The sequence below is a fragment of the Heterocephalus glaber genome, unplaced genomic scaffold (genome assembly GCF_053883595.1).
Source record: "Heterocephalus glaber isolate CG9 unplaced genomic scaffold, H.glaber_assembly_v1.0 deba00001531, whole genome shotgun sequence".
NCBI lineage: Eukaryota > Metazoa > Chordata > Mammalia > Rodentia > Bathyergidae > Heterocephalus > Heterocephalus glaber.
This window is the reverse complement of record NW_028258329.1, coordinates 24,051,669-24,079,491: the sequence shown is the minus strand read 5'-3', so window position 1 is coordinate 24,079,491 and position 27,823 is coordinate 24,051,669. Positions and strand designations below refer to the sequence as shown.

At 40.7% G+C, this 27,823-nt stretch overlaps 1 long non-coding RNA gene across 1 annotated transcript; it reads right to left on the bottom strand.

Moving 5' to 3' along the window:
- Positions 1-433: 433 nt before the first annotated feature.
- On the bottom strand, positions 434-27,698 carry LOC110347469 (uncharacterized). The gene is made up of 2 exons (XR_015441798.1): positions 27,563-27,698; positions 434-22,171 (listed from the first exon to the last, which is right to left on the bottom strand). It is a non-coding gene; the product is annotated as an uncharacterized LOC110347469 (long non-coding RNA).
- Positions 27,699-27,823: the final 125 nt, after the last annotated feature.

The following is a 27,823-nucleotide window of genomic DNA, read 5'->3' as shown; positions in this document are numbered from 1 at the left end:
GCCAGGAACTGACATGATTGCTCCTCCCATATAGAGGGGAATGGGAACAGGAAGGCTCTTGGGTTCCTGTCACTCTCCAGGCCATACCATGGGAACACCCCAGCCTTGTACCACTCAGCCTGCTGGTCCTTACCTCTGACCAGACAGTCTTCCCTGAACCCTTGATTTGTGGCACCATCTCCCTGCCCCAGCCCCCTTTCCAGTTAGGGAGAAATGAATCCTTGACAGAGTTGGGAGGGAAGATGTAATGTCTCTAAAGGACACCTGCCAAGAGATGTGAAATCCTGAGCTGTCTGGCAGGTGTTAAGTAATGCATTGTAGGAAAGGAGACAAAGGAGGGTTCAGTTCCCATTGCTGAAAAAAATCAATCATTTGGGGCCGAGGATTTAGCTCAGTGGTTCCAACGCCTGCCTCAAAAGCATAAGGTCCTGAGTACGATGCCTGGTACCAAAAAAAAAAAAAAAATCAATTAATTAAAAAGTAAAAGAAGCAAAATAAACTGTCCAAAAAGATAACCCTGTAAGCCTGATTGACTTGATTGAAAGATAAACTGCTTATCTGCCGTGTGTTTTTTATGGTATTTCTTTCCTGTCTCCTATTGTAAAATTAAACGCTGGGTAGATATAAAGACTTTTTGAATTCTGTCCATGGCAGAGTGAAAAATACTCCAAGTGCACTCATCACCTTGGTTAACAGCAGGACAGGACCCTTACTTCTCAGAAGCCCCCTAACGGCCCACTGTCCTCCCACCCCAAGGGAACTTCTGACCTGGAAGTGGTGTCTGCCAGCCAGACATCTCTCAAAACTCCTGGTAGCACTCTTCACTTTTTCATAGGAACAAGGTTTTCCAATCTAGAAAAAGAAAGTTGCTGGTGGTGACTTCCTGTTTTATTTATATAACTTTAATCATTCATCCATAAAAACACAGACCCTGCCCCTGTCATTGAGTTAAGAGATAATATTTTCATAAAATTTACTTCAGTGTGTGTTGGGTGGGGCCCTAGGGACTGAGCCTAGGGTCTTCACACTGAGCAAGGTACTAACCTCTGAACCTTTGTTTTCTCATATGAATTTAAGAAGGAAAGATGGAAACTTATGAGTGTGCATTTCTGGGTGATGATAGGTATCAAGTCATTTGATCATTAGATGTAAGGATGTGCCTAAAAATTTCAAGTTTAAAATATGCTAGAAATTATCTCCTTAACTTTTCATTCATGATGAAAAGTTTTAGACATCAGCTTAGAAGTGTCTGAGTGTTTATGTATATTCAAGAAAAAGATAATGCTGCTTTGCTCTTGTTAGGGTTTATACCTACATGTCCCCCAGAAGCCTCACGCAATCATAGGTGTGATCTTGGGGAGGTGATTACATCATGGGAGATGGAATCCATCAGTGGAGTGGTCCACCAATGAGTTTGTATCTGAATGTGCTGTCAGGAGGTGGAGCCTGGTTGGACAAGCGGGGTTGTTGATGTATGACCTGGAAGGGTCATCTCCCTCCCTGACTCTTCCCTTCTCTCTGCTTCCTGTCTGCCTGTGACATGAGCAGCTTTCTTCCACCAGGCCCTTCCACCTTGCCAGCTGTGCACACAATGAGACGTCTAAAACAAGAGCTAAAATAAACCTCTCCTTTAAACCCTGGGTGTCAGGTATTTTGTCCTAAGGATGGAGAAATTAGGACAACTCTGCTCTGAGGTTCCCTGGGAAGATTTTCTCCCTTTGAATCTGGGCACCTTGGTGGAAGAGAGTGTTCAGCATTGGCATTTGAGTGGGAAGTACTGGATTGGGACCCTTTTGGATTTGAACTACATCAAACACGTGCTAAATGTGTCATGTCAGGCAAAGTGCTGAGCTCTGAACCTCCGTTTCCTCATCTGTAAGGTGGACACAGCAGTATTCTGGTGGGGCAGGGACCAGGGCTGTGCATCACCATTAAGCAGAACTAGGCTTTGCCTTGTCACCCGGGACCCGGTGAAATTCATTTGAATCTGAGGCCTGGATACTGCTGACAGGTGAAGTGTGGAGGCACATCTGTCAACTTGCTCAGGCAGTTAAGAATCCCCCTGATTAGGGAGGGGCCCTGTGCCTCCTACTGAGATTTAGGACTGTTGAGAAAAGTTTTAAGAGAATATCTGGTGGAGTATGGTTTGCTCTATACCATAGATTTCAAGAAACAACTGAGCATGTCCAGGAAATCCACCAGAAAGTGGCAATAAAGCTGGGCTGGGTCCCTAAGCCAGGAGTTGGTGTGTAGTGCTGCCTGGCTGCTAGAAATGCCACCACTGCATCAGATGGCTCTGTATGTCTTGAAGGACCTTGAGATGCAAGGTCAGGCAACTTCATGGTCAGATGCTCTCCACAGGATAACGAGGTGGGGTGTGTGTGTGTGTGTGCTTATTTTTAAAGATAGTTTTCCAAAATAAAAGGATAAAATCAAGGCTGATATTGGTACCAGATGAGCACATGATAAAATTTTTTTGAGTTTATTCATTATGAGGCAACCAGATACTGTAATGGCTCAAAAGAGAATTCAGGGAACAGACACATCGACCCAGGGTTGTGACGTAGCTGTAAAATAGTGGGCCAGGCTGGATTCAGCAACCTGGAAGACTTGTGGTGTGAAGAAGACAGAAAAATAGCTCAGGACAGACTTTGGAATCAGATGGCTGGAGGGACGTCCCAAGATGCAGTCTTTTGTTTCTTTTAAAATTAAAACTTTTCCTGCTGAACTGTCACAGTGTGTGGAGTAACACTGATCTCCAGTTTAATTAACAAGACCAGCTGTTCTATTTTCTCTGGTTCCATAATGGCTCATCTTGTCGCCTCTTTATGTGTGGGCCGGGAACAGCATTCAGCTATTGCTAGTCTTGGGGCTTCATCTTAATCTTTTCATTTTCCTTAACTCTACCCAACCTTTATAAATATTCCTGTCATTACATTCTCAAAATAGGAAGGAAGAGAAGGAAGAAGGAAGGAAAAATCAGTTGTTGTAGATTCTGTCTGGGTGCTATAGAGAATTTGTGTCCTGCCCTTCCCCAGTCCATGCGTTGAAATCTTACTGCAGGGTGGAGGTATTAGGAGGTGGGGCCTCGGAGTGATTGGGTCACAAGGCAGAGCCATCCCGAATGGGATCAATATCCTCATAAAACAAGCCGAGGGAGAAGCCATGTGAAGACAGAAGATGTGGGCATCTGTAAGCCAGGAAGAAGGAACCTGCCCAGACACCCAGCCCATGGGTGCCTTAATCTTGGACCTCACACCTCCGGAACTAGGAAATTTCTGTTGTTTATAAGTCAGCCAGTCTGTGGAACTCTGTCACAGCCCAAACAACCGAGACACTTAGAAACAAGAATGAGTGGAATGAAAGTGCAAATACACAGCCACCCTGGAGAGCACAGCCCTGGCGAGAGCGAGCTGGGCATCCTTATTTTGTGATGGACCCTCAGAGCAGAGAGAGGTGTGCACTCAGGACTTGCAGCACTGCAGTGAGTGTGCTAGCACAACCCCGGGTAAAACATGCACAGTTCCTGCTCCGTGCTCACACTCACCAAGCCAGCTGTGATGGTACCTGGGGTCTGAACATCTGAACCCACTGGTGATGATGGGGCTATGTGGATGGACAGTCATGCCGCTCCATGTTGGGATTAGTATTCAGCAGCTCCTCTTTGCTCCTCACTGGAGTTCAGTGATCCTGTGCCCTGCTCACTTGAGGAATAGTCTACCTTTTCACACATATGCTTTTCAAAATAAAACATAAAATGGTTCCTTACATGAGGTTGACTAATGTGGCTGCACCCAAACAATGGTTCTATCTTTTTCTAAGATGCTTCTGTGTATTTAGAGGTTGTGTAAGAATCCTAAAAGCTATACATGGTGTGCTCAAAATATTCAGTGAATGTTTAAATTTTTCAAAAAAATTCTTATTATAGTAAGACACGTTGGCATTAATCCCCCTCAGAATACTCCCTGCAGCTTCAAACAGACTTAACCTGTTATTCTTGCTACTTTCTGAAGCATTTCTGGAATTCCTTTTCATGAGTGTCTTTAAAAGCTGTGATAAAAAAGATACAGTGAGTGCTGCTGCCAAGTGCCATACACAAAGGCAGGCTGGTAAAAACATTACAGTGTGTCCTCGTCTACCTTATTTACCAGATTTGGCACCGTAAGACTTCTGGCTGTTTTCTAAAGTCAAAATCACTATGAAAAGTCAATGTTTCAAGTCAACTGAGGCTATCAAGGCAGCCACAATAGTGCAACTAAAGACATGAAAGAGGACTTTCAGAGCTACTTCAGAAAGTGGCAAGAAGGATGGGATAAGTGTGTTTGAAGCTAGGAGGAGGAGTTTGAGGGGTATTAATGGCACTGTTTTTTACAGTAATAAATTTTAAAATTAAACATGGTATTTTTGAATCACACCTTAGTAGAATATAGTCACAAACTGCTATGTGGTACAGAAGTTGTTAAAGGCGGTTCTGCTGTTCACAGAAAATGAAGCTGCCACTGCTCAGCTGTAGTGAAGGCCAGTGAAGTATGTTACTTTCTCTCGGAATCAGCTTCAACATTAGAGTCCTTTTTCTTGGTAACCATGTCCACTGCAAAAGACAGAGGCCTAGGCGGCCAGTGGCTTGTGTGGTCAGGAGGAAGAAAGGTCCTGTGCTGTCACTAAGCAACCTCTCAATAATAATCTGGATCACTGCACAGTCTGCCTAGAAGAGAATATATTTGAGTTGCATTTTTAATTGTGAGAGATTTGAAAGCTACATTCTTTTAATTTATGAAGTTATTTTTCAAGCAGTTGGGCTATTAACTGAATTTGATGCATTCTCAATTGCACGCAAGGCAATACCTGCTCCTCAGGCCTACAGCCTGGTGGCTCACCTGGGAAGCCATCCCTGTGTCATCTGTTCTCATCCGTGCTCAGGAATGGGCTATGGACTGGGCTGCTGTGGGCTGGTAGCCTCATGTGAGTTCAAGTGAGTGTGAAGTTTCTGTTCCTCCTTAGGGTGGCGCCTGCCCAGTGGGCATCATCCATTTCATTCTGGAGAAACCATAGCCACCCTTTGGGGAGCAGTCTGTGCCCCAGGAACTCAACACCCTGGCTGGGAAACTGGCACAGGGTGTGGGGACCAAGGTCCCCTAACAGCACTAAGGAGGGACCTCTAGGAGCGCTCTTTCTCCCTGTGCTGCCCTCGTGTATGCCACCCAGTCTCCCCTTTTCCCCAGAGTCAGTGGCAGCAGCTGGGCTGCTCAGCCAGGCCACTCAGAGGCTCATGGAGGTGGTGCGCAGTTCCACCACCTAGAGTATCCATCACACCCTGGGTAGAGGTCAAAATTGAAGACCACTCTCATTCCAACTTAGTTCTTTGTAAGTGTAAAGAACTTTGGACAAAGTTGTCAAATACTATTAGTAAGTGTGGCTCATCCACTGAGATTCTGTGTCCAGGCCCTCCCTTTCCTTATGCTTTCTCTCAAGACACCAGCAGGACCTGGCCTTTACCTTCTCCATACCCATCGCCAGACAGCGGGAGTGGACTGCAGCCATAGGCCGGGCCCAGAGGCTGCCACGGAGAAGTGCAGCGAACTGAACACCAGTAGAAGCAGAGTTGGAATTTTCAAGTAACGTGATAAATATATGCTAAAGAAGAAGACTAATAATTTCTTGGCTGTAACAAGGAGTTGTAAGAAAGAACCAAGTGGAAATGTTTCATATGAAAAATATAAAAGTAGAAATGAAGACTATCTGGAAGAGATACAGGCAGCATGGGAGACGGTGGGAGATCTCTGAAGAACCTGCCCAAGGCAGCAGGGAGGAAGGAGAAAAAGGCACCAGAAAAGCTAAAAGTGCAGGAGGCAGGGGTAGCAGTGCATAGGGGTGGATAAGTGTCCCAGAGGGAGGGAGGGAGAAGGGGAGGAAAGAAGAGAGGGAAAGGAGAAGGGAAAGAGAGAGGAGATATTTGAAGAAATAATGAAAATAAATTTCTCAGAATTTTTTTTAAAAAGTGAGAGAGCTCAGATGGAAAGGGATCACAGAGCAGAAACAGAATTGAGAACTGACAAGATAAAACCTCACATGGACACATGACAATGATGTATAAGAATATTCAAAGCAAAAAGAAAATTCCAAATGACTCCAGAAAGAACTAGCCCTGCAAATCAGATAAAAATGGGACTTCTCAGTACCACCCTGACAGGAGTGGGCAGGAATTGGAGACATTCAAATAGATATTTTACAAGAATCTTCCTCGTAAGACCTTTAAAACTGTTGGTTTTTCCTCCAAGGACAGCCCTCAGTTATGATGCCCAGATATGGACAGCACTAGTTCAGCAGTTTGTTGTAATCAGGAATTTATGCTGGGCAGGTGGGAAATGTTCCTGACCCAAGTGCTGTGGCCCCAGGTCACCATCACTGAGCTTTGAGAGGCCAAGGTTGGCTCCTTCCTGGCCCAGGTACCTGGTCACAGTTTCCTACAGATCAAAGTCCTTCTCCTGGCACAGAGCTGGGGGACAGTGTGAACAAGAGCTCTTGGATCTTCCAGTGATGTTGGATTTCAGGCTACAATTGATGAATCATGGAGCCTAGCAGTCTGACTTCCTCTTTTCCAGAGTTTCAGCTTCAGAGGGGGAAAATGTGGCTGAGTTGAAGTCCATGGGCCATTGATTCTGGGTCTATCTTAGAGGGAATGACCGTCAACACAGACATCTCACCTTGATTAGCTTCCTCTGGACATTAACATTTGCATGGCTCTCCACTCTCCATCTTGACTACATGATTACAGTGGGACCACCCTCAACTCTTAGGACAGTCACCTCTGGAGAGCCAGAAGCCAGGGTGCACAGGTGCTCACACTGCCTGGAGCAGTACTATTCAGGACACCATCCCCCCCAGAACATTTCATTAGGAAAAACTGTAAGAATGCAGGTAAAATATTGTTGGCCAAACTCACACCAAGCCAAGTCTAATGCAGTTGAATGACAGGTTGTGGAGCAAGTTTGGGGAAAGTCTGTTTTTCCAGCTCTGGTGGCAGTAAAAGACTGAGTTATCCCTAGCATGGGTCTGCAGACTGGTACTTTTGGGTTATGTGGAAAGCAAACCATCGTTTACTTAAACCAACTTTGGAACATAAGCCTTTCCACATCCTCAAAACCACTGGGTGATTATAATTCTGGAGATTCTAACAGTTTAATGCTATTTCCCTTCTGCATGTTTGCATTTCTCAGCCTAACATTTGGCCACAGGAGAAATAGGTTTCACATAGAGCTTCTTCTAGTGAGTACTTTCACACTTCCTATCATATTGGAGAAATTGTTCCAGAACTCAATAACACTATTTACCATCACTGTTCTGTTGGCTCTTTTCAGCTTTCCGTGGTGCATGGGAAACAGTTCTGGCTCGGCTACTCACATTGGTTAGGGATGCCTGGTTACTGAGATTCACACAACCTTTGTTTAAAATTACTGTGAGAATTAGAGTTAGTGGTAATTAGCCTCTGAAGGACAATATAAGATTTTCAAGTTAAATAAATCAGTGTTCATCCTCAGGTAGCTTCTTATTTAAACATGGTTTGAGTTAAAACCAGTTTGTTAATTTATGTGCACTCCCCTCAACTCTAAGAAATTGGAGAAAACCAATCTTCTTAAGCATTTTTAGCTTGATATAATTATCCTAATCAGGAGTAACTCACACACAATTATAAGCTCTTAGTAGAAGTAATGATTTAATGGTAGTAACTTTTATAAAATAGTTAAGTTGGACATTTGATGTAAAAAAGAAGGTGCCTACCTCTCTCCCTCTCCTCCTCAGATTTCCTGAACTCAACTTAACAAATAAAAGTAAAATAAATCACCAAAAGCAGGAGAGAATCACAGTCACAAATCACTAGCTAAGGAAAGATGCTATCAACCATGTTGATATTTGAGACAAAGCCAGGGAGATGTCTAGAACAATTCTAAAGTGTTAAGATGTATTTAAAAGAAAATTTGGACCTGAATGGTTGTATTAGTACATTTCCTGTTGCTATAACAAAATACCAGAGGCTGAGTACTTTATAGAGGTATGTTTGGCTCATGATTTTGGTGGTTGAAAAGTACAAACAACATGGCCCTGTGTCCTGGTGAGGGTTCCAGGCTGTGTTGCCACGTGATGGAGAAGCAGAGAGGAAATGGGAGAAGGGAGATGTGTCAGGCCAGAAAGTGAGAGAGACTCAGGGGAACCACCTCACCTCCTTAGGAAAGCTGCTCAGAGAGCTTGCTGCTAGGGCAAGGTGAGAACCACTCCTCAAAGGAGATTGCAAATGCCTTCTGAAGGTCTCACTCCCATAGGCGCCACCTCCTAAAGCTTCCAACTCCAATGCTGAGACCAAGCTTTGTGCACATGGATCTTGGGGGAATAAGCCACACCCAAGCCATAAGTGATCAGTGGAAGACCTGGAAGGGTGGCACCTGAGGGTCACTTGTGAATAACAGGGAACAAGACCCTGTCCTCATCTCAGAGGCAGGTGGAGGAGGACTGGGCATGGTCAGCTTTGTAGCTTTGATTCAGAAGAGCTGAGGAGGAGATCACAGAGAGAACCCTGACTCCAGGCTCCTTAGGCCACAACTTCTCCCCAAGGCAGAGTTCTTCAGCCACTTAGTGCCCAGATGATAAAAGGAGGCGTGGCCACTGGACCAGGAGTAGAACAAAGTAACAGACAGAAGGCACACAATCCTCTTCAGGAGAGTTACCCCGGAAGCCCAGCAGTGTAAGCACACATTTTTCTATATTCTTAAAAAAACAGAAAAAGCAACACAACTTCAGAAAAGGGTCACATGGAATTGGAGAAGAGGCTCTACTGCAGCAAAATAAATGAAAAGGAGCTGTCAAAGCTCAAGAGCTGTGTGGAAAACGAAGAAACCCATTACAGAAATGACAATTTGGAGATGTCAAAAAGGAAGCTAGCTTATTGAAATCACAGGCTGGGACTACAGAAAGGCTTGAAAAAGCTGCTCAAAGTAAAATGGGGAACAAAGAGCTGACATCATGTGGGACGGCCTGAAAGATGTGTACAACAAAGGGTATTCGTCACACACATAGTTAGTGTTCTGAAGGAAATAGAACTGACAACCTCAAAGATATGAAAAAGAAAGCTTTTATAAAACTAAAGACTTAAATCTCAGTCTAAAAGTGTACCTTGTGCGGGCCAGGGATTTAGTTCAGTGGCACTATGCCTGCCTGACAAGCACAAGGTCCTGAGTTCAATTCCTGGTACTGAGGCAGGGTCGGGGGAGTATACCTTGCTTTTCAAGAAAACTGAAACAGAATCATTAGTACAGAATTGTTCAGGGAAAGATAATGAAATGATCAACAAAAATTATTCAAGAACAAAAGAAGGCAAAAAGCAAGTGATTTACCAGAGAAAGATTTCATGTAATTGCAAACCTCCCCATGACAGAGACTGGGAGAAGACGGTGGGGTGGTGGGGTCCTCTCTACAAAGAGCTCAGCTTGGAGTGGACCTAAGGAAAAAGGCAGCAGGTGGCCATTGTATGACTGGCATGAATCCAGGTGACAGAGACCCATGAGCCATTCTTTTTTTTTCCATTAAGTTTATTGGTTCATTTTAGATATACAATACAGTTACATTCATCATTGGGATCGTGTACCTTTACATGATGTATCTTGGTTCTTATTTTTTCCCCCTTCCCCTGCCCTCCCTTCACCCCCTCCACCCTTCCCTATTTACAAAGACTTTGTTTCCATTTTTTTCCTTTTTTCATATTTTTTCTTTTCCCTTCTTTCCTTTCCCCTCCCCCTCCCCCTTCCCCTACTCCTTTAGACCTTTTCTTCCTATTACACAATATCAATTATACATTTTTTATTACAATATCAAGATTTAGAGGACATTACCACAGATTTTACAGAATTTAAAAGGATACAGAAAGCATATTACAAAAATCTTTTTTGAAATAAATTTGACAACTTCTAAGAAGTACCTTGGAAGACAAATCAATAAAACTGACTCTGGAAGAAATATAAAATTTGAATAGCATCTATTAATGAAAGTATATTCCTAGCTTGAAAAACTACCTATATGACAACAACAGGCTCATATACATTTTAACTGATGAATTATATCAAACATTTAAAACAGAAAAAAGGAGCACTTCTCCCCTCATTTTAGGAAATCAACATTGTGCCAATACTAAAACTGGATAAAGATAATAGAAGAAAAAGTATGAACATAGATAAAAATTTGTTTAACAAAACAAACTATTAGAAGTCAGATCTGACAGTATGTAGTAAGTGGTTTTATTATAGGGATGGCAGTGTTGGTTCAGCATCGGAAGATCCACCCCCAAAAGTCATCATTTTAACAGAGGAAAGGAAAAAGCCATATGATCCTATCAGTAGTTGCAGAAAAAGTACTGGACTAAATTGTACAGCTGTTCATGTAAAAGCTATCAGGAGACTAGAAGTAGAACAGAAACTTCTCAACAAATCAAAGACATGTACTTCATACTTCCAGCAAAAACGCCTTATATGAATGGAAAAGATACAATGCTTTCTCCTTTAGGTGGGGAACAAGGGCAGATATGCCTACCCTTTGTCTGTCCATTAAACTTTGAAACATAGGCCCAAACCAAAATAAGTCTGGCAATAAAAAGAAACAAATAGCATAGGATTGGCAAGGTAGAAGTAAAATCTTTATATGTAGATGAAATGATCATCTACAGAGAAAATATTAAGAAATCTCTAGGAGCCCCTAGAACTTGTATTTGAATTTAGCAGGATTAGAAAATACAAGGTATATATAAAAATTCAGGTCTATGTATACTTTGAGCTATTCTTGAATAAGATCTATCGTGCCAGAAAGAACAAGAAGCCACCATAAGAAAAGCAGGTGGTAAACAGCATTTTATCTATTAAAGTAGACAACTAAGACAAGGCAACCAAGGAAAATCTAGGTATAATTCATTTTATAAATTCTAATAATTGAAGCTGTGAAACAACAAATAGTAAAAAATAGGGAGTGAGAGAAGATAGGAGAAATTATGTTAACCTATCCTGATATGTATTTGCTGTAACACCAGTTTTAGTAACTACAAGAGAAATTGGTTTGTTTTCTTGCTATGTGCCAAGTAAAATTCTAAGTGCTCTATGTGTAGCATTTCATTTAGCACTCACAAAAGCTCTGTGACACAGGAACTATTAATATTTCTACTTTACAGATTGGGGAAATTGAGGCACAGAGCATTTAATCAATTTTCACAAAGCCATATGCTAGCAAATGAGGAAAGCTATTTGTTTATTTGCAGAATAAATAAGATCTTTCCACGCATCCCTCATGAAAACTTCTGATAAAGGGAGTCTTGGCCAGGGACAAGGTGCTGACTGGAGCTGATGATTCCATCCACTAACTATGAGGCCACTGAGATGGGGACTTTTGCTAAGAATGAGTTGTAAATGTTCTCTTCTCTTAACTCTATGGCTCTTGCTAGTAGATATTAAAATGTCAAAAGGACAGGGACCCACAGGCTGGCTAGAGCACTGGATAGCAATGCACATTATTATCATAGAAAATGGTGGATCAGATCCCAGAAACTCTACCCACCAGAGCTGACTGATTGGTTTGCAGAATTGAGAAACCTGGACATTTCCGGTTCTAAAAATACTTAGGACTCTTATCAAGGACAACTTCCAAGTATCAAGGTAGAAACAAGAACTAATGCTCTGGAAGTCTGTCATCAGGGAAGGAGGGCTGAAGGTCATTAGCTATTCCACCTGGGCTGTGGTGGACCCTGGAGGGCTGTGCCTTGCTACTACCAAGCTCCAATTAGAACTGACCAGAACCCAACCTCTCTATCCTCAGGTTGCCATAACAAAGTGAAAACAGATGGGGCAGCTTAAATGACAAAAATAAACTCCTACATGGTACTAGAGCCCGGAAGTCTGAGGTCAAGGTGTCTGCAGAGTTGGCTCCTTCTGAGTCCCTTCTCTGCGGCCTGTAGAGGGTTGTCTTCTCCCTGAGTCTTCACATCTCAACATGGGAATTTTGGTGGAAACACAGTTCACCCCATAACAAATGATACTGGACAACTGCCATGCAACTTTCAACTTATGGTGCTTTAAAAAATTTAAATTATATTCTATCCAGAACCACCATTTGGTCAAGATTAGGTATTTCATAGCTTAAAATAGTTACTTTTTTCTTATCTATTTTATGAGCTGTTAACACCCCAACACCTGCAGGATCATGCAGAAAAGATCCCTGGAGTACAGAGAAAGTGAGCCCCGATCAGATCCTGACTCTGGGAGCTGTGTAAGGATGAGTGAATCATGTGATCTCTCCCCTCAGAGACTTGGTTTCCTCATTCATAATTAAATATGATATTAAGAAACACGTATAATGATGTTCACTGCAGCACCGTGTGTGGTGATGTTGGGTATAACCAAAGTGCCCTTCAACAGAGGAACAGATAAACAAAATGTAGCTACTTATATGTGGAATACTTTATTACAGTTGGAGATGTGGAATAGCTTCCTGCCCAACAGCATCAAATGACATCGAAACATGTTGCAGAATGAAAACAGTTACAGAACGTTCCAATGTGACACCACTCATAGCTCACTAAAAACACACGGAAAACAGTATTCTGTATAACATATGGAAAAACATATGTGTATATGTGTACATGCCATAAATATACATAGTAAAGTTATAAAAACACAGATAGTATATGAAGTTGTAAAATAAGAGGTTACTTATGGGAATGGAGGGTAGGAAATGGGAATGGGGAGGGGTCCAATGGAGGCTTCCATTTTATTTGTGAATTTTTTTTTTATTTTAAACAATTCAGAGGTATAGATGACAAAATATTAGCACTTGTTAGTTCAGGGTGGCAAGTTTGTGGGTGTTGGTTATGTTGCCTTTTTGTACTTTGCTGTATGAAAAGTCTCAAAAGAAAAGTAAATACAAGGATGGTACTAGCACTTGCCTCACCCCTTAAGACCATTGCAAGGTGTCAATAATAAAATATTCGTGAATGTTATTATTAAAGTAAAAAATTTTGTACAAATATTCAGTTTCATAGCTAATATGTTCTATTTGTTATTAATTCTATTAAATTTCTGCTATGACTTATATCTAGATGTCCCCCCAGGCCTCATGCACAAGTGAGGGGTTTGGGGAGGTAGCTAGATCATGGGTGTGTGATACTAGATTATGAGTGTGATAACTGGATTAACTCACTGATTGGTTAGCATGGTTTTGGGTGTGGATAATGGGAAGATCCACCCTGGGTGTAGGTGGCACCAACCAATAGGTTCCTAGCCTGAATGGAATAGAAAGGGAAAGAAAAGCTTACTGCTTCCTGCCTGCCTCACCATGGATTGTTTCACCTCTGTTATGCCCTTCTGCCATGCCACTCTGCCATGGAGTCAGCTGACTATGGACTGAAACCATTACAAACTGTGAGCTAAAATAAACCTTTCCTCCTTTAACTTCGGGTGTTGAGTATTTTGTCCTAGAAATGAAAAAAAGTCCTCATTGTTTGGTATCTCCAAATATGTGGGTGGTGTTGGCAGTGATCCTGAAATTAATGGTCATGATGGGAGTGACGGGGGTGGTGGGTAGTGGTGATGGGGAATTGTGATGTTGGTGGTATTGTTGGTGGTATAGGGGGTAGTGGTGCTCATTATGCTGGTAGTGTTGATGTTTCTGCTAGTGGTGGTGATGGTGGAGATGGCATGGATGGTGGATGATGGTGGTGGTGATGGTGGTGGTGTTTGTGATGGTGGCATGCTGGGTGTAGTACAGATGATGGATGATTGTGGTGGTGATGTTGATGTTGGTGGGAATAATGGTGGTGGTGAAGGTAATACGTGTATGGATAAAGTTAGACCTCTGTTCTACCTCTGGGCCACATTCTGTACTGCCATATAGTTTCATACAATTCTGGGGCTGAGTGTCTTACTTTTAGCATAACTAAATCCTCTATGGCCAACTTGCATGGATGTATAGCTACCACTGCTCCTAAAAAACACTATCCAAAGCACTGCATTTAGTATTGTAATTAGCGTTTTCTGTAGATACTTGAATACGTGATAAATTCTTCTTCTTAGAACTATAGCAGTATGAGAAGTGACCACAAGATGACAGTAGAGAAGTGTCAGTAAACTCCAGCTGTACCTCAGGACTGAACCATAATCTCCACTCAGCAAGCTGCTCCTTCTGGGACTGTGTCACTGCAGGAGACTCAGGCTACGGGAACTCCAGGACATTACAGTGTCACAGTGTGTGGTGGCATTTAAGAGTTGCAGAGAACCATCTGGTTCAACCTTCTCAACTCCAGCCAACATCCTGACCACAACTTAGCAGAAGATTCTGGGCTAGAACCACCAGGTAGAGTGTCTTGAATTCCTAACCCACTGGTACTGCAATGATAAATGTTTGTTGTTATGACCTGATAACCTTGGAGATCACTTGTTATGCAGCAAACAGTCACTAACACCCCTGGCATGTGACAAACAGTCCATGATGTTAGCAGTAATTGTTATTCAGGTAACTGTTAAAAGCAGAGGTTATTTCTCCAGATTTATTCCATTAAGTGCAACCATTTTCTCCATTCATCTCAATTATGATGTAAGTTGGACACTGTATCATTCATTCATTCATTCATTCATTTTTTAGTAAGTCAAACTACTGGCCAGAATGGCATCACCATTCATACATCGACTCACCACTATATACACCTACCTAGTCACCAGGTGTGTGCTGTAACCAAGGTCCTGGCTCCAGGGATAGTGGTGGGAATGGTAGTGGTGGTGGTGGTGGTGGTAGTGGGGAAGGTGATGTGTGTAGGGGTTAAAGTTAGACCTCTGATCTAGCTGTGCCACACCACACATGGCCACACAATTATATACAGTCCTGGGGCTGAGGGCCTTCTATTAGGACTAACCCTCGGAGGGGATTTGCAAGGTTGGCCAACTCAAAGAAGGCTCCTTCAAGGAGATGCTCCCAGGATGGGGCTTGAAAGCCTTTAGGGAAGGAAGGCAGGTGATGAAAAGAAGGTTGAGTTAGTGCTACCTAACCTCTTTTCCAGCCGGTTCAGTGTTTCTGTTTTAATATTTAGATATTTAATCCATTTCAATTTTAGTTTAGTGCATGATGAGAGATATAGGTCTAGTTTTAATCTTTGGCAAGTTGAAACCCAATTTTTCCAGCATCATTTATTAAAGAGGCTATCTTTCCTCCAGTGAAGGTGTTTGGCTCCTTTGTCGAAGATGAGGTGGCTGAGGGTGTCTGGAGTTGTTTCTGCATCTTCTAATCTGTTCCACTTGTCCTCAGGTCTGTTTCTTTGCCAGTACCATGCTGTTTTTATCACAGTAGCTTTGTAGTATAGTTTCAGGTTGGGGATTGTGATACCCTCTACCATGTCTCTGTTGCCTAGAATTGCTTTTGCTATTCTAGGTCTCTTGTTCCGAATGAATTTTTGAATTGTTTTCTCAAGGTCCGTGAAGTATGCTGCTGGGATTTCAATTGGAATTGCAGTGAATCTATACGGCAGTTCTGGAAGTATGGCCATTTTCACTATGTTGATTCTTCCTACCCAGGAGCAAGGGATGTCTTTCCATTTTCTGATATTGTCTTCAATCTCTTTTCAGAGTGCTACAGTTTTCAGAGAAGAGGTCTTTCATTTCTTTTGTTAGGTTGATTCCTAGGTATTTCAGTGTTTTGGATGCTATTGTGAAAGGAATTGTTTGCCCTATTTCTGTCTCAGTGAATCTGTTGTTCGTGTAGAGGAAAGCTACTGATTTGTGTGTGTTGACCTTGTATCCAGCTACTCTACTGAATTTGGTTATTAAGTCTAGAAGACTTTGGTGGAGTTCTTGGGGGTGTTCTACATAGAGTATCATGTCATCTGCAAATAATGACAATTTGACTTCTTCATTTCCTATCTTAATCCCTTTTATTTCTTTCTCTTGTCTAATTGCTGTGGCTAATGTTTCCAGAACTATATTGAACAGGAGTGGTGATAGTGGACATCCTTATCTTGTTCCTGATTTTAGTGTGAAGGATTTCAGTTTTTGACCATTTAGTATGATATTGGCTGTTGGTTTTTCATAGATGGCTTTTATCAGATTGAGGTAGAGACAGTCTATTCCAATTTTTTGTAGGGTTTTTATCATAAATGCTTGTTGGATTTTGTTGAATGCTTTTTCTGTATCTATGGAGATGATCATATGGATTTTGGCTTTGGCTCTATTGATATAGTATAGTGTATTACATTTATTAATTTGCATATGTTGAACCATCCCTGTATCCCTGGGATGAATTCCACTTGGTCAGGGTGTATGATCTTCTTGATGATCTTCTGCCTTCTATTTCCCAGTATGTTATTAAGGATTTTTGCATCTATGTTCATGAGTGAGGTTGGCCTATAGTTGTCTTCTTAAGTTCAGTCTTTCTCTGCTTTGGGGATCAAGGTGATGCTTGCTTGCAGGAATGAATTCAGGAGTATTGCTTCCCTTTCAGTTTCACTGAAGAGTTTAAACAGTAGTGGCACTAGTTCCTCTCTAAATGTCTTATAGAATTCAGCAGTGAAGCCATCAGGATCCAGGCATTTCTTAGTTGGTAAGTTTGTAATTACATTTTCAATTTCATTGATTGATATTGGATTGTTTACAATTTTTAGATCTTCTTCATTCAACTTTGGTAATTCATATGTATTTAGGAATCTGTCCATTTCTTCTGTGTTTTCCATCTAATTGGTGTATAGGTTCTTGAAGTAGGTACTGATGATCCTCTGGATTTCTGCTGGGTCTGTTGTCATTTCATCTTTTTCGTGCCTAATTGCATGGATTTGGGCCTTTTCTTTCCTTTTTCTGATAAGGTTGCCTAAGGGTTTGTCAATTTTGTTTATTCTTTCGAAGAACCAACTCTTGGCTTCATTGATTTTTTGCATCGTTCTCTTAGTTTCCATTGCATTGATTTCTGCTCTGATCTTTATAATTTCCTCCCTTGTATGAGCTTTGGCTTTGTCCTGCTCTTCTTTTTCTAGAAGCTTGAGGTTCAACATCAGTTTGTTTAATTGGGCTCACGCTGTGTTCCTAATATGAGTGTTCACTGCTATGAATTTCCCTTGTAAGACTGCTTTCATTGTGTCCCATAGATTCCAATATGTTGTATTGGCATTGTCATTTAATCTTAGGAACTGTCTGATTTCTTCTTTAATTTCTTCTGTGACCCATTAGTTATTCAGAAGTGTGTTGTTCAATTTCCATGTGTTTATGAAATCCTTGCAGTTTCTTCTGCTGTTGATCTCCAATTTCATCAAACTATGGTGTGATAATATACAGGGGATAATTTCAATTCCTTTGTGTTTACTTAAACATGTTCTATGAGCGGGTATGTGGTCTATTTTCAAGAATGACCCGTGTGCAACTGAAAAGAATGTGTGCTCTGATTTTGTGGGGTGGAACACTGTGTCAACATCTATTAAGTGCATTTGTTCAAGAGTTTGATTGAGTTCTAATATTTCATTGCTAATATTTTGTTTAGTTTATCTATTTGTGACAGTGGAGTATTGAGGTCCCCCACTACTATTGTATTAGTGCTTATTTGATTTTTCATGCCTGTTAGTATTTGTTTTATATAGTTGGGTGGACTAATGTTTGGTGCATAGATATTTATGATTGTCATCTGTTCCTCTTGGATTGTTCCCTTTACAAGGATGTAGTTTCCTTCTTTGTCTCTCCTAATCAGTGTTGGTTTGAAATCCACTTGATCTGCAGAGAGGATAGCTACTCCTGCTTTTTTTCAGGTTCCTGTCGCATGGAGTATTGTTTTCCACCCTTTAACTTTCAGGCTATGAGTTTTCTTTTTGAATTAAGTGTGTTTATTGTATGCAGCATATTGTTGAATCTTGCTTCTTGACCCATTCTGCCAGCTTATTTCTTTTGATTGATGAATTGAGACCATTAACATTGATGGTTAAAACTGATAAGTATTGACTTATCCTTGTCATGAGTTTTTCTTTTTGTTGGATTCTCCCCCTTTGTGGTTAATTTCTTGTCATGCCCGATGGATTCATTCTGCTGGGTTTCCTGGGGTTGTGATCCTCTTTGTGTTTTCCTAGGATATTTTCTAAAATTCTTTGGAGTGCTGGTTTGGTATTCATGAAGTTCCTCAGTTGCTCTTTGTCATGAAAGTATCTCATTTCTCCATCAATTTTGAAAAATAGTTTTGTAGGGTACCTCAATCTGGGTTGGAGGTTGTTTTCCTTTAGTGCTTGAAGTACGTCACTCCAAGCTCTTCTTGCCTTGAGGGTTTGCACTGAGAAGTCTGCTGTGATTCTGATGGGCTTTCCTTTGTATGTGATTTGTTTCTTTTCTCTAACTGCTTGTAGAATTTTGATCTCCGTTGGGTTTCTGGAGCCCTAACTATTATATGCCTATGTGTAGATTTTTTTTTGATCAGGGCTAGTTGGAGTCCTATATGCCTCACTTACCTGTATGTCAAGTTCTTTTCTGCTGCTTGGGAAGTTTTCTGCCATCATGTCTGTGAACAGTTTTTTTTATATCATCTAGTATTATGGGTACAATCTCTGCTGTTATCTGAGAAATTATTTCTGATTTCATTTTTTCCAGATCCTTTTTTTTTTGCCTCTTCAGGGAGTCCAGGTGGTTGAATATCAGAGTGTTCCATCTTGTTTCCCTTTGGGGTTGCTTTAGGTGATCTGGAAGTCTGGTTTAGAGACTTGTTTACATGTCTTCTCATTTCAACATGGTGCTTGGGGTGCTGCTGGTGCCTGCGTGGCTCACCTCCTTGGTGCTGGGGGTGGCTCTGCTTCTCAGCTTGGGGGCGATGGTATGGTGGCCTGGAAGGCTCCTCCTCAGCACTGGGGGTGGCTCTCAACAAAGTCACTATTATTGAAGTCTCCTATGAGTTTGTAGAGGTTTCAGTCCATTATCAGCTGGCTCCAAGGCAGCATGGCCGAGGGGCAACAGTTCATGGTGGTAGAAATAACAAAAGCAACAAGAGACTGAAATCATTAGAATTTAAAATATATGAAGTATCTTGCCTGGTTTTTAGTGAATACTTATGTATAACATAGTTTTGTAGAAGAAAGGAAACACTGTACTTCAGGAGTCAAATGGTTTGCATTATTTCCTAAGTCTTAGAAGTGGTTGGCATCCTCACCATACACATTCTGTCACTTTTCCAGAGCTTAGGTAACTTATCCGAGATTCCACACTCCACCTGACGAAGCTGAGGCCCCAACCCAGAATACTGGGGATTGAACCCAGGGCCATTTCACTGAGTGGTACATACCTAAGCTGGGCTCAAACTTGTGATCTTTTGCCCTCAGCCTCCCAGGGTGCTGAGATTACAGGAATGTACCACCATGCATGTCTACATTTCTCTTTAAGAGAACAAAGAAGGAAAAAATCAGCTGGGCATGATGGTGCACACCTGTAATCTCAGCACTCAGGAAGCTGAGGCAGGGGGATCATCCTGAGTTTGAGGGCAGCCTGGGCTACATGGTGAGTTCAAGGCCAGCCTGAACTACACAGTGATACCCTGTCTCGAAAAAAAGCCAACATCCATCTATCTATCTATCTATCTATCTATCTATCTATCTTTTTGCATTGTGGTAAGGATCTGGCCTCTTAACAGGTTTTTAAACATTACAGCTCAGTATTATTAAGAAAATGTTGTGCAATAAATTTCTAGAATGCATTCATCCTCCATAGATGAGACTTTAGCCCTTACACTTCTCCAGGGTTGGAAGCAGGCCCTGACCACCACCTTGTTTCTTTCTATCTTATCTTGATGCAGAATGCTAAATTCAAAGTAGAAATTAACCTAATTCATCCACCAACAAGAGCTCATAGAAACTTATGTAGAAAATGATGTATTCACTGGACAAAAATATTGCATATGTGTAAACCATATGTCCAACTGCTAGATACTGAGAACATGGCAGTGAGAGAGAGAGAGTCCAATTTCTACCTTTCAGAAGCAGAATTCATAGTGTACAGTGCCACAGGATACATTGGGTAGAAGTCTTTATGTATTGCTAGTGGGTTAATTCTAAAATCAGATAAGGACATAATAAAAACTATGCCTCAAATGTTTTCAGTGTATTATTTCAACTTAAAGCAAACAAATCCCTTGTCATTTAATAATCTGTTGACATAAAGCAAAAGCCTTGTGTTTGAGTATGTGTCTCAGTTACTTTTCTCACTGCTGAGACAAAATACTTGTCATCCAAAGTTAAGGGAGGAAAGGTTTATTTCTGCTCACAGTTTGTAGAAATTTCACTCCACCGTTGGCTGGCTCCATGGCAGGGTGGCATGGCAGAGCAGCATCACAGAGGAGAAACAGTTCTTGGCAGGCAGAAGACAACTAAGCAGTGAAGCAGCAACGGCAGCAACCAAGCCTGTCTTTATATTTTATCCAAGCTACCTGACCTTTGGGTGGTGCCTCCAACACCAGGGTAGGGCACCCTTAATCTCAGCAATACACGCCCCATATCTAGCCACCTCTGAACAATCCCACCTATGACCACATAGGGTTTTGGTGAAACATCTAGTCATAAGCTAAAACAGTATGTTAGACAAGTGGTGGTATCAATTAACTTTTTTTTGCTATTTTAATTCATCTTCTAAGTTTTACAATTTGAGTTTCTTAGAACAGTAAATTTTAAGACCCCTGCATAGAAATGAGTGTTAATTCTTTTTTTTCAAATTAAGTTTATTGGTACATTTTAGATATACAATACAGTTACATTCATCATTGGGATCTTGTACCTTTACATGATGTATCTTGGTTTTTATTTTTCCCCATTCCCCTGCCCTCCCTTCACCCCCTCCACCCTTCCCTATTTATAAAGGCTTTGTTTCCATTTTTTTCCTTTTCTCACATTTTTTCTTTTCCTTTCTCCTACCCCTCCCACTTCTCCTACTCCTTTAGACCTCTTCTTCCTATTTCACAATATCAATTACACATTTTCTTTTTGGTACCGGGGATTGAACTTGGTTCCTTGGCTTGCGAGGCAGGTGGCGGAACCACTGAGCTAAATCCCTGTCCCCTCAATTACACATTTTGATCCTCATTTACACTTTTAGTTTTTCACACCAGAGAAACTATTCGGTATTTACACATGTGTGTCCACTGAGTATGGCCTCAATGTGCATGCACTTAGCTCCAGATGTCTCTAGTTTCTCATTCTTTGTGGCTGAGTAGTACTCTATTTTATTAAAAAAAAAACACCCCACAACTTCTTGATCCAGTCTCTAGTTGATGGGCAATTGGGCTGTTTCTAAGTTTTAGCTATTACAAACTGTGCCACTATAAACATGGGTGCACATACATCACTGTGGTATGATTCTTTTAATTCTTTTGGGAAGATACCTGGCAGAGGAATAGCTGGGTCAAATGGGACCTCTAATCATAATTTTTTGAGGTATCTCCATATTGATTTACACAGTGGTTGCACCAGTCTTCACTCCCACCAGCAATAAAGACGGGTTCCTTTCTTCCCACGACCCCGCCAGCATGAGATCCCAGTTGCTGATTCTTTGTGCTACTTCCTGTGCTACTGAGGATTTGTTCATAAAGTCTTTTCCTATGCCAATGTCTTTGAGAATTCCACCTAACTTATCTTCCAGCAAGTTTAGTGTTTCTGTTTTAATATTTAGATCTTTAATCCACTTCAATTTTAGTTTAGTGCATGGTGAAAGATAGGGGTCTAGTTTTAATCTTTGGCAAGTTGAAATCCAGTTCTTCCAACACCATTTATTAAAGAGGCTATCTTTCCTCCAATAAGGATATCACCGCACATTTTTAAGAGAAGCATGGCTGCAGGCACTGATCTACCTAAGATAGGACTCTGGCCATACTGACGTCACCTCACTGGTGAGTAGAATAGGATACTCAGGTCCTGGATGCTGGCATATCCTTATCCTGAGGGCCAGAAATGACCAAGGCTGTAGCATCAGCAGTTGACATGTAAGAACAAAGACACCACAGCTGATGAAGAGACAGACCCAAGTCCTGCCAAGGCTGCTTCTGTCCAGACATCAAAATCAGCAACTACTAAACTTGTAGAAACAATGCAAAATCAGAATCAGTGGAATAAGTGAATGAAGTGGCTGAAATACAAACTTCCTTACAATCTTCTGGGTAACAGCTTGAAGAAAAGAAATGACATATAATTTTTCAGCATAGTAATAATTCTATAATAACTTCAATTATTAACTCACTCAAAATTCCAAAGAGTTTTAACCAAGTAACACTGTGCTTAGTGATGTGATGGTAAATCCAGAGAGCACCCAAAAATCCATATAGTGGCTAGCTCTGAGTGTAGTTAGATGAAATCAAACTAGAAGCAAACATAGTTGATGTGTTCACCAGCATGATTCTATGGAACTTTATGCATATATTAAATGTAAAATAAATAATTTGTCTAAATTTGTTTTGCTTCTTCAGATCCAGTCCACTAGTTCTAGGAATATCAAATTCTTATGGATAAACAAATGAAAAAACTTCTAAATTCTTTAAGCAATCTCTCTCTCTCTCTCTCTCTCTCTCTCTCTCTCTCTCTCTCTCATAAACAACATGCATCAAATGAAGCAATGGGGCAGAAATTCACAAGAGAATACCCTCAGAATGTTAAACATATTCCTGAGCTTACACCCCACTCTCATTGTGCTCTATTCATCCAGAGTGTCTCACTCTCAGGTGGTGAGAAAAACACGCAAAACCAGGAAATTTAAATGGGGAACTTCCACAAATGCTTCTCAGCCTTCTTTCCAGAGGCTTAATTCTGAAAAGATATCACAACTCACCCATTCATTGAAGGTAGACCTGTGGCTTTTCTAAATTTCACTTAAAAATTCAAATATGTGTTTTTTGCTGAACACTAAGAAATTCTCCACCAGTAACAGGTGGGCCCAAAGTTCAATGCTCACACCGCCCAGAGTTACCACAGTCTGTCAAATTCAGAGCCCAGTTCTAATATGCAGCAACAAAATCAGATTCCAAAAATAACTGTCTTGAAGTGGCATATTACAATAAGAGATATTTATACTTTTCAGGGCACAAATTACAATTTTCTAAACATAAAGACAAATAGTTGGTGATGTTTAATTTAACCCTACATTGTGATCTTGTAAGAAGTGATTATAAACGTTCCACCATAGCTGGGCTTTGTTTTCCATACCTGTATTCACACCACTCTCACAGGCTCAACTCCCAGCTCAAGTTCAACTCCCAGCTTACACATTATCAAGACTCAGTACCAAAACTAAATAATAATACTAAAAAATGAAAAATGGATGTGATGTAGCGCAGAACAAATGACCTGAATTCAGTCAGAAATGCTCTTCCTATGACACTTAGATAATGCTGTTCACTTAAGTTTTTTTCCCATAACCATTCCAGTCATTATTTTCTAAGTTCCAATTTTGCCTCATAAGACATTAGGTTAATGGATACTTGTAACAAAAGTCTTATTAGTCTAACTTTAACTAAATTTCTTAGTATTTTTCAGGCTTGTGACCTCTGAATCACATTCAACACAAGCCAGCATAAGACGACAAAATGGTAAATTATGAAAATTAATCTAGGAAGCCACTAAAGAATAAGAGAACAAGAAACTACAGTCCAGCAGCTACTGCACAACGCTAAAAAGACCAACCAAAGCTAACTGGAGGCAGAGAAAAGCTACAACATAACACAGATGCAATTATTTTTACTGAAATTATCCCAGAAAGTTTCCCAAATATGACAAAAAATTTCAAAATACAAGTGAGGTTTCTAGAACACCAAACAACTGTGATGAAAAAAATGCTCAGCAAGATATGTTCCTTCTAAATTGCCAATTATCCAAAAAAAGATCTTTCAAAGCCATCACAGAAAAGCATTAAATCATATATAAAGATAAATCCATTACAATTATAGCAGACTTCTCAACAAAAAAACTTAAAGGCCAGTAGAATGTGGAGTGAAGTATTTCAAGCCCAGAGAGCAAATAGCTTCCAACCTAGTTAACATACCCTAAGGACATTTCATGAAAAAGACCAGAAGAGATATATGACTATGGAACCAGCACTCCAGGAAATACTCAAGAATATCCTATGCAGAAACTATGAGGTCAATAAAACTAAAAATTCCAATAATATGAAAACATCAAGAAAGGTCAATGCATAAACAACAACAAAACAACAAACACAAAAGATAGGAACATTAAAAACAAAGGAGTCATCACCAAAAATGAGTAAATGATAGTAAATAATCACATCTCAGTAACATCTATATTAAAAGCCTCAACTCTCCAATTAAAGACACAGATTGGTAAACTGGATCAAAAACTGAGTTTAACAGTCTGTTGCATGAAAGAATTTCAACTAATCCAAAGAGAAAATCATAGACTAAAAATCAAAGGATGGAAAATGGTATTTCAAGACCAAGACCAAGACCACCACCCCCCAAGCAGCAGTAACAATTTTAATCTTAGATATGGGAAACTTCAAGTTAAAACTGTTAGAACAGACAAAGAAGGTACTACATACTAGTTAGGGGAACAATCCAAGAAGAGACAGTGTTTATAAATATTCATACACTAGAGCACCTATCTTCATAAAAGGAACACTGTGGAACAAAAAAGATCAAATAAAGAGTAACACAATTATAGTGGGAAATCTTAACACCTCACTTACACAAAGAGATAGATTAAAGAAAAAAATCAAGAAAGAAATATCAGAGCTGAGTCACAACCTTGAACATAGGGACTTAATAGATGTGTACAGAATATTCAACCCCACTACAACAGAGTATACTTTCTTTTCGGCAACACATAGTACTTTCTCCAAGATAGAGCTCCTAGGAGTCCAGAAAGCCTGATTAAATAAATATAAAAAACATCACAATCAGCCCATGTGTACCATCAGACTAGTGTGCAATGAAAATACCAATCAACCACAGAAGAAATCACAGATGATGTAGAAGCACCTGGAAGATTAATTACACACTACTAAACAACCAATGGGTCACACAGAAATCAGGAAGAAATTTAATAATTTCTGGAAGTTTAATGAACTTCCTGTAAAACTCAACAGAAGCTCTGGGACACTATGAAAACAGATCTAAGAGAAAAGATTTTTTGCAATCAATGCTGACATAATAAATAACCTTATGCTCAAATAAATAAACTTATGAGACACTGTAAAATACTGGAGAAACAATAATTCAGGGCCAAGTTGAAATTAACAAGAAAAATTATGAAGATTAGAGTGAAAATCAATGAAATTGAGATGAAAAAAATACAGAGTTAATGAATTGAAGATCCGGTTTTTTGCAAGAATAAACAAGATAAGCCTTTAGTGAAACTTTCCAAAAGAGAGAAAATATTCACACCTTTGCATTTAAAAATGAAAAAAGCAAAATCATAACAAACAGCACCAAAATGCAGAAGATAGTAACTGCTATGAAAAATTGTATTCCAACAAATTAGAAAATTTTGAAGAAATAGACAGGTTTCTAGACTCATATAAATTACTAAAGATAACCCAAGAAAAAAACAAATATGCCGAACAACTCAATAACATGCAATGGAATCAAGACAGTTACAAACAATTTACCAAATAAAAAAATCCCAGGACCTGATGGATTCACTGCTGCATTCCACAAAGACTTTAAGGATGTGATGCCACCTATACTTAAGCTCTTCAAAGAAATTGAAAGGTGTGGAGTGCTTTCAAATTATTTATAGCAATACAGAAATTTTCAAACCCTTAAGCTTAAAACACCCAGGCTCTTATTTGCTCCTATTTGTCCAGAAACAAGTGGACCCAAAACCCCTCCCAATAGGTGATACTTTATACTTAAACCACAATGTAAGCAATCACACACACACACAAAATATATATATATATATCTCCTGTTAGCTTTAGTGTTCACAATGTATGTTCTTTCTGTTAGCTCTAAAGTCCTGTTACATACATACTGTTAGCCTTATAGCCTTAGCTTCACAATGTGCATCCTGTCATGTTAGTCCTAAATGTCCTGTTATGCTTTTGAACAACCTGTTCCTAGAGAAAGCCTCTAGCCATAGGTCCATTTCAATCAACATTTCAAATTTAAAACAATGTGTACAAACAGCCCAAGAACTACAGCAATTATTTCAGAAACGAGAGCCCCCTTTCCCTTTCCACTACTACCAACATCACATGTCCATGTCTATGTCCATGTAGATACATAGCCTTACTGAATGTTTCTCAATTTGGGTTTAACAGGAAGCCCTTTAAAAAAGTTGTCTTTAGCAAGAACCCCTTCCCCTCCCTTGATAATACATTAACATCCCCTCCATTTTTTTCAGCATTCTAAACTCTCTGGAAGGCCTCATTTAAATAGTCTAATTGTAAAGAATATTTTATCTTATGAGTAAGGCACCTAGCTAGGGAAAATGGCCTGAGAGGGTTGTGAAATAAACCATATAGGTAAGAATTAAAATAAGAATAGTGAACTACAGACAGTACACCAAGAATCAACTTCCTCGGGCAACACAGAATATAGACCCTCCCTACTAAGCTGCTGAGTTTCCAGTTCTCTAAAAACCCAGATTTCTATAAATTTACATGGTAAGAAAAAGGGTTTAAATTTATAAGAGCCTGAGTTCCAAATGGTCATTTTAAATACAGAGTCACCTGTGGTAGGTGGTCATTAAATAATTAAGCAATTACTGTGCTCCGATTATCTATACTTGGCTCTGGATTGAGCAGCCACAGGGCCACCTACTCGGGATGCTTCCAAGGAATCAGGGAACTATTCCCATTTCCAATAAACTCTCCAAGCATCCTGTTTTTGGCTCATGACCTCATTCCACAATGTTGGAATGAGTCCACGAGCTCTGTTCTTTAACACTGAGGCCTGACATAAATAATTACGGTGATAATTGGGGGCGTGGTTCCTGAGTACGGGACGCAGGATTTCACTGCATACTTGGCAACCACTCCGCCCCAGTCACATCACCTGCCTTGTTAAACCTTTCTTTGGGTTCTCATAGCACTTATCAACACCTATTGTGACTTTGGCAATATGGGGAAATATTGGGAATTTAGTAATTCACTGTGAATATAAAAAGGCACAGGTCAAAGGAGATACCTTATGGGTATGAGACCCTGCATCGCAAACGTTAGTAAGTGTCAGATCCTCCAGATCTGCTACTAAAAGTAATGAGACCAGGGACCCAGCACATCACAGCTGCACGCAACTCCAACCCTTACCTGAACGAGGGTCTCCGCACACCCCCCCACTCCAGATTGGTGTAGCTGAGGCTGTGCCTGGGGCCACAATTAGACGGCATTGTGGGCTGGAGTGTCACAGTGGGGACAGGATGCAGGGAACCAGGAATTAACCATGACCCAGCTCAAGGAAAAAGGGACTAAAGCACCAAAGACCAGAATTTCAGAGTCTGGAGCTAAACAGGGAGGCTGTAGTTCCCCGTAGCTGATTCTGGCCACTTCCTATTAGACCTTATCCCGATTCCATCCCATTCCCGGCTTCTGTGCTACAACATCACCATTGCGTGGCTTCAGGGTCTCTCAGAGTCCTTCCTACGCAGCGTGCAACCAGTAGAAGTCCTAGAAGGTGGTCTAGCAAGATGGGAGGCTCGCGGGAAAGTGATCCGAGCCTGCACTCCAGCGTCACGACCCCGGAAGAACCCTCCTATATTGGCCCACCTGATTGGGCAGTTCGTACGGCCCGCCTCCTTATCGCTGATTGGCTCCAGCTCCATTGCCCGCCCTCTGAGCCAATAGGGGAGAATTAACTGTCGCGTGCA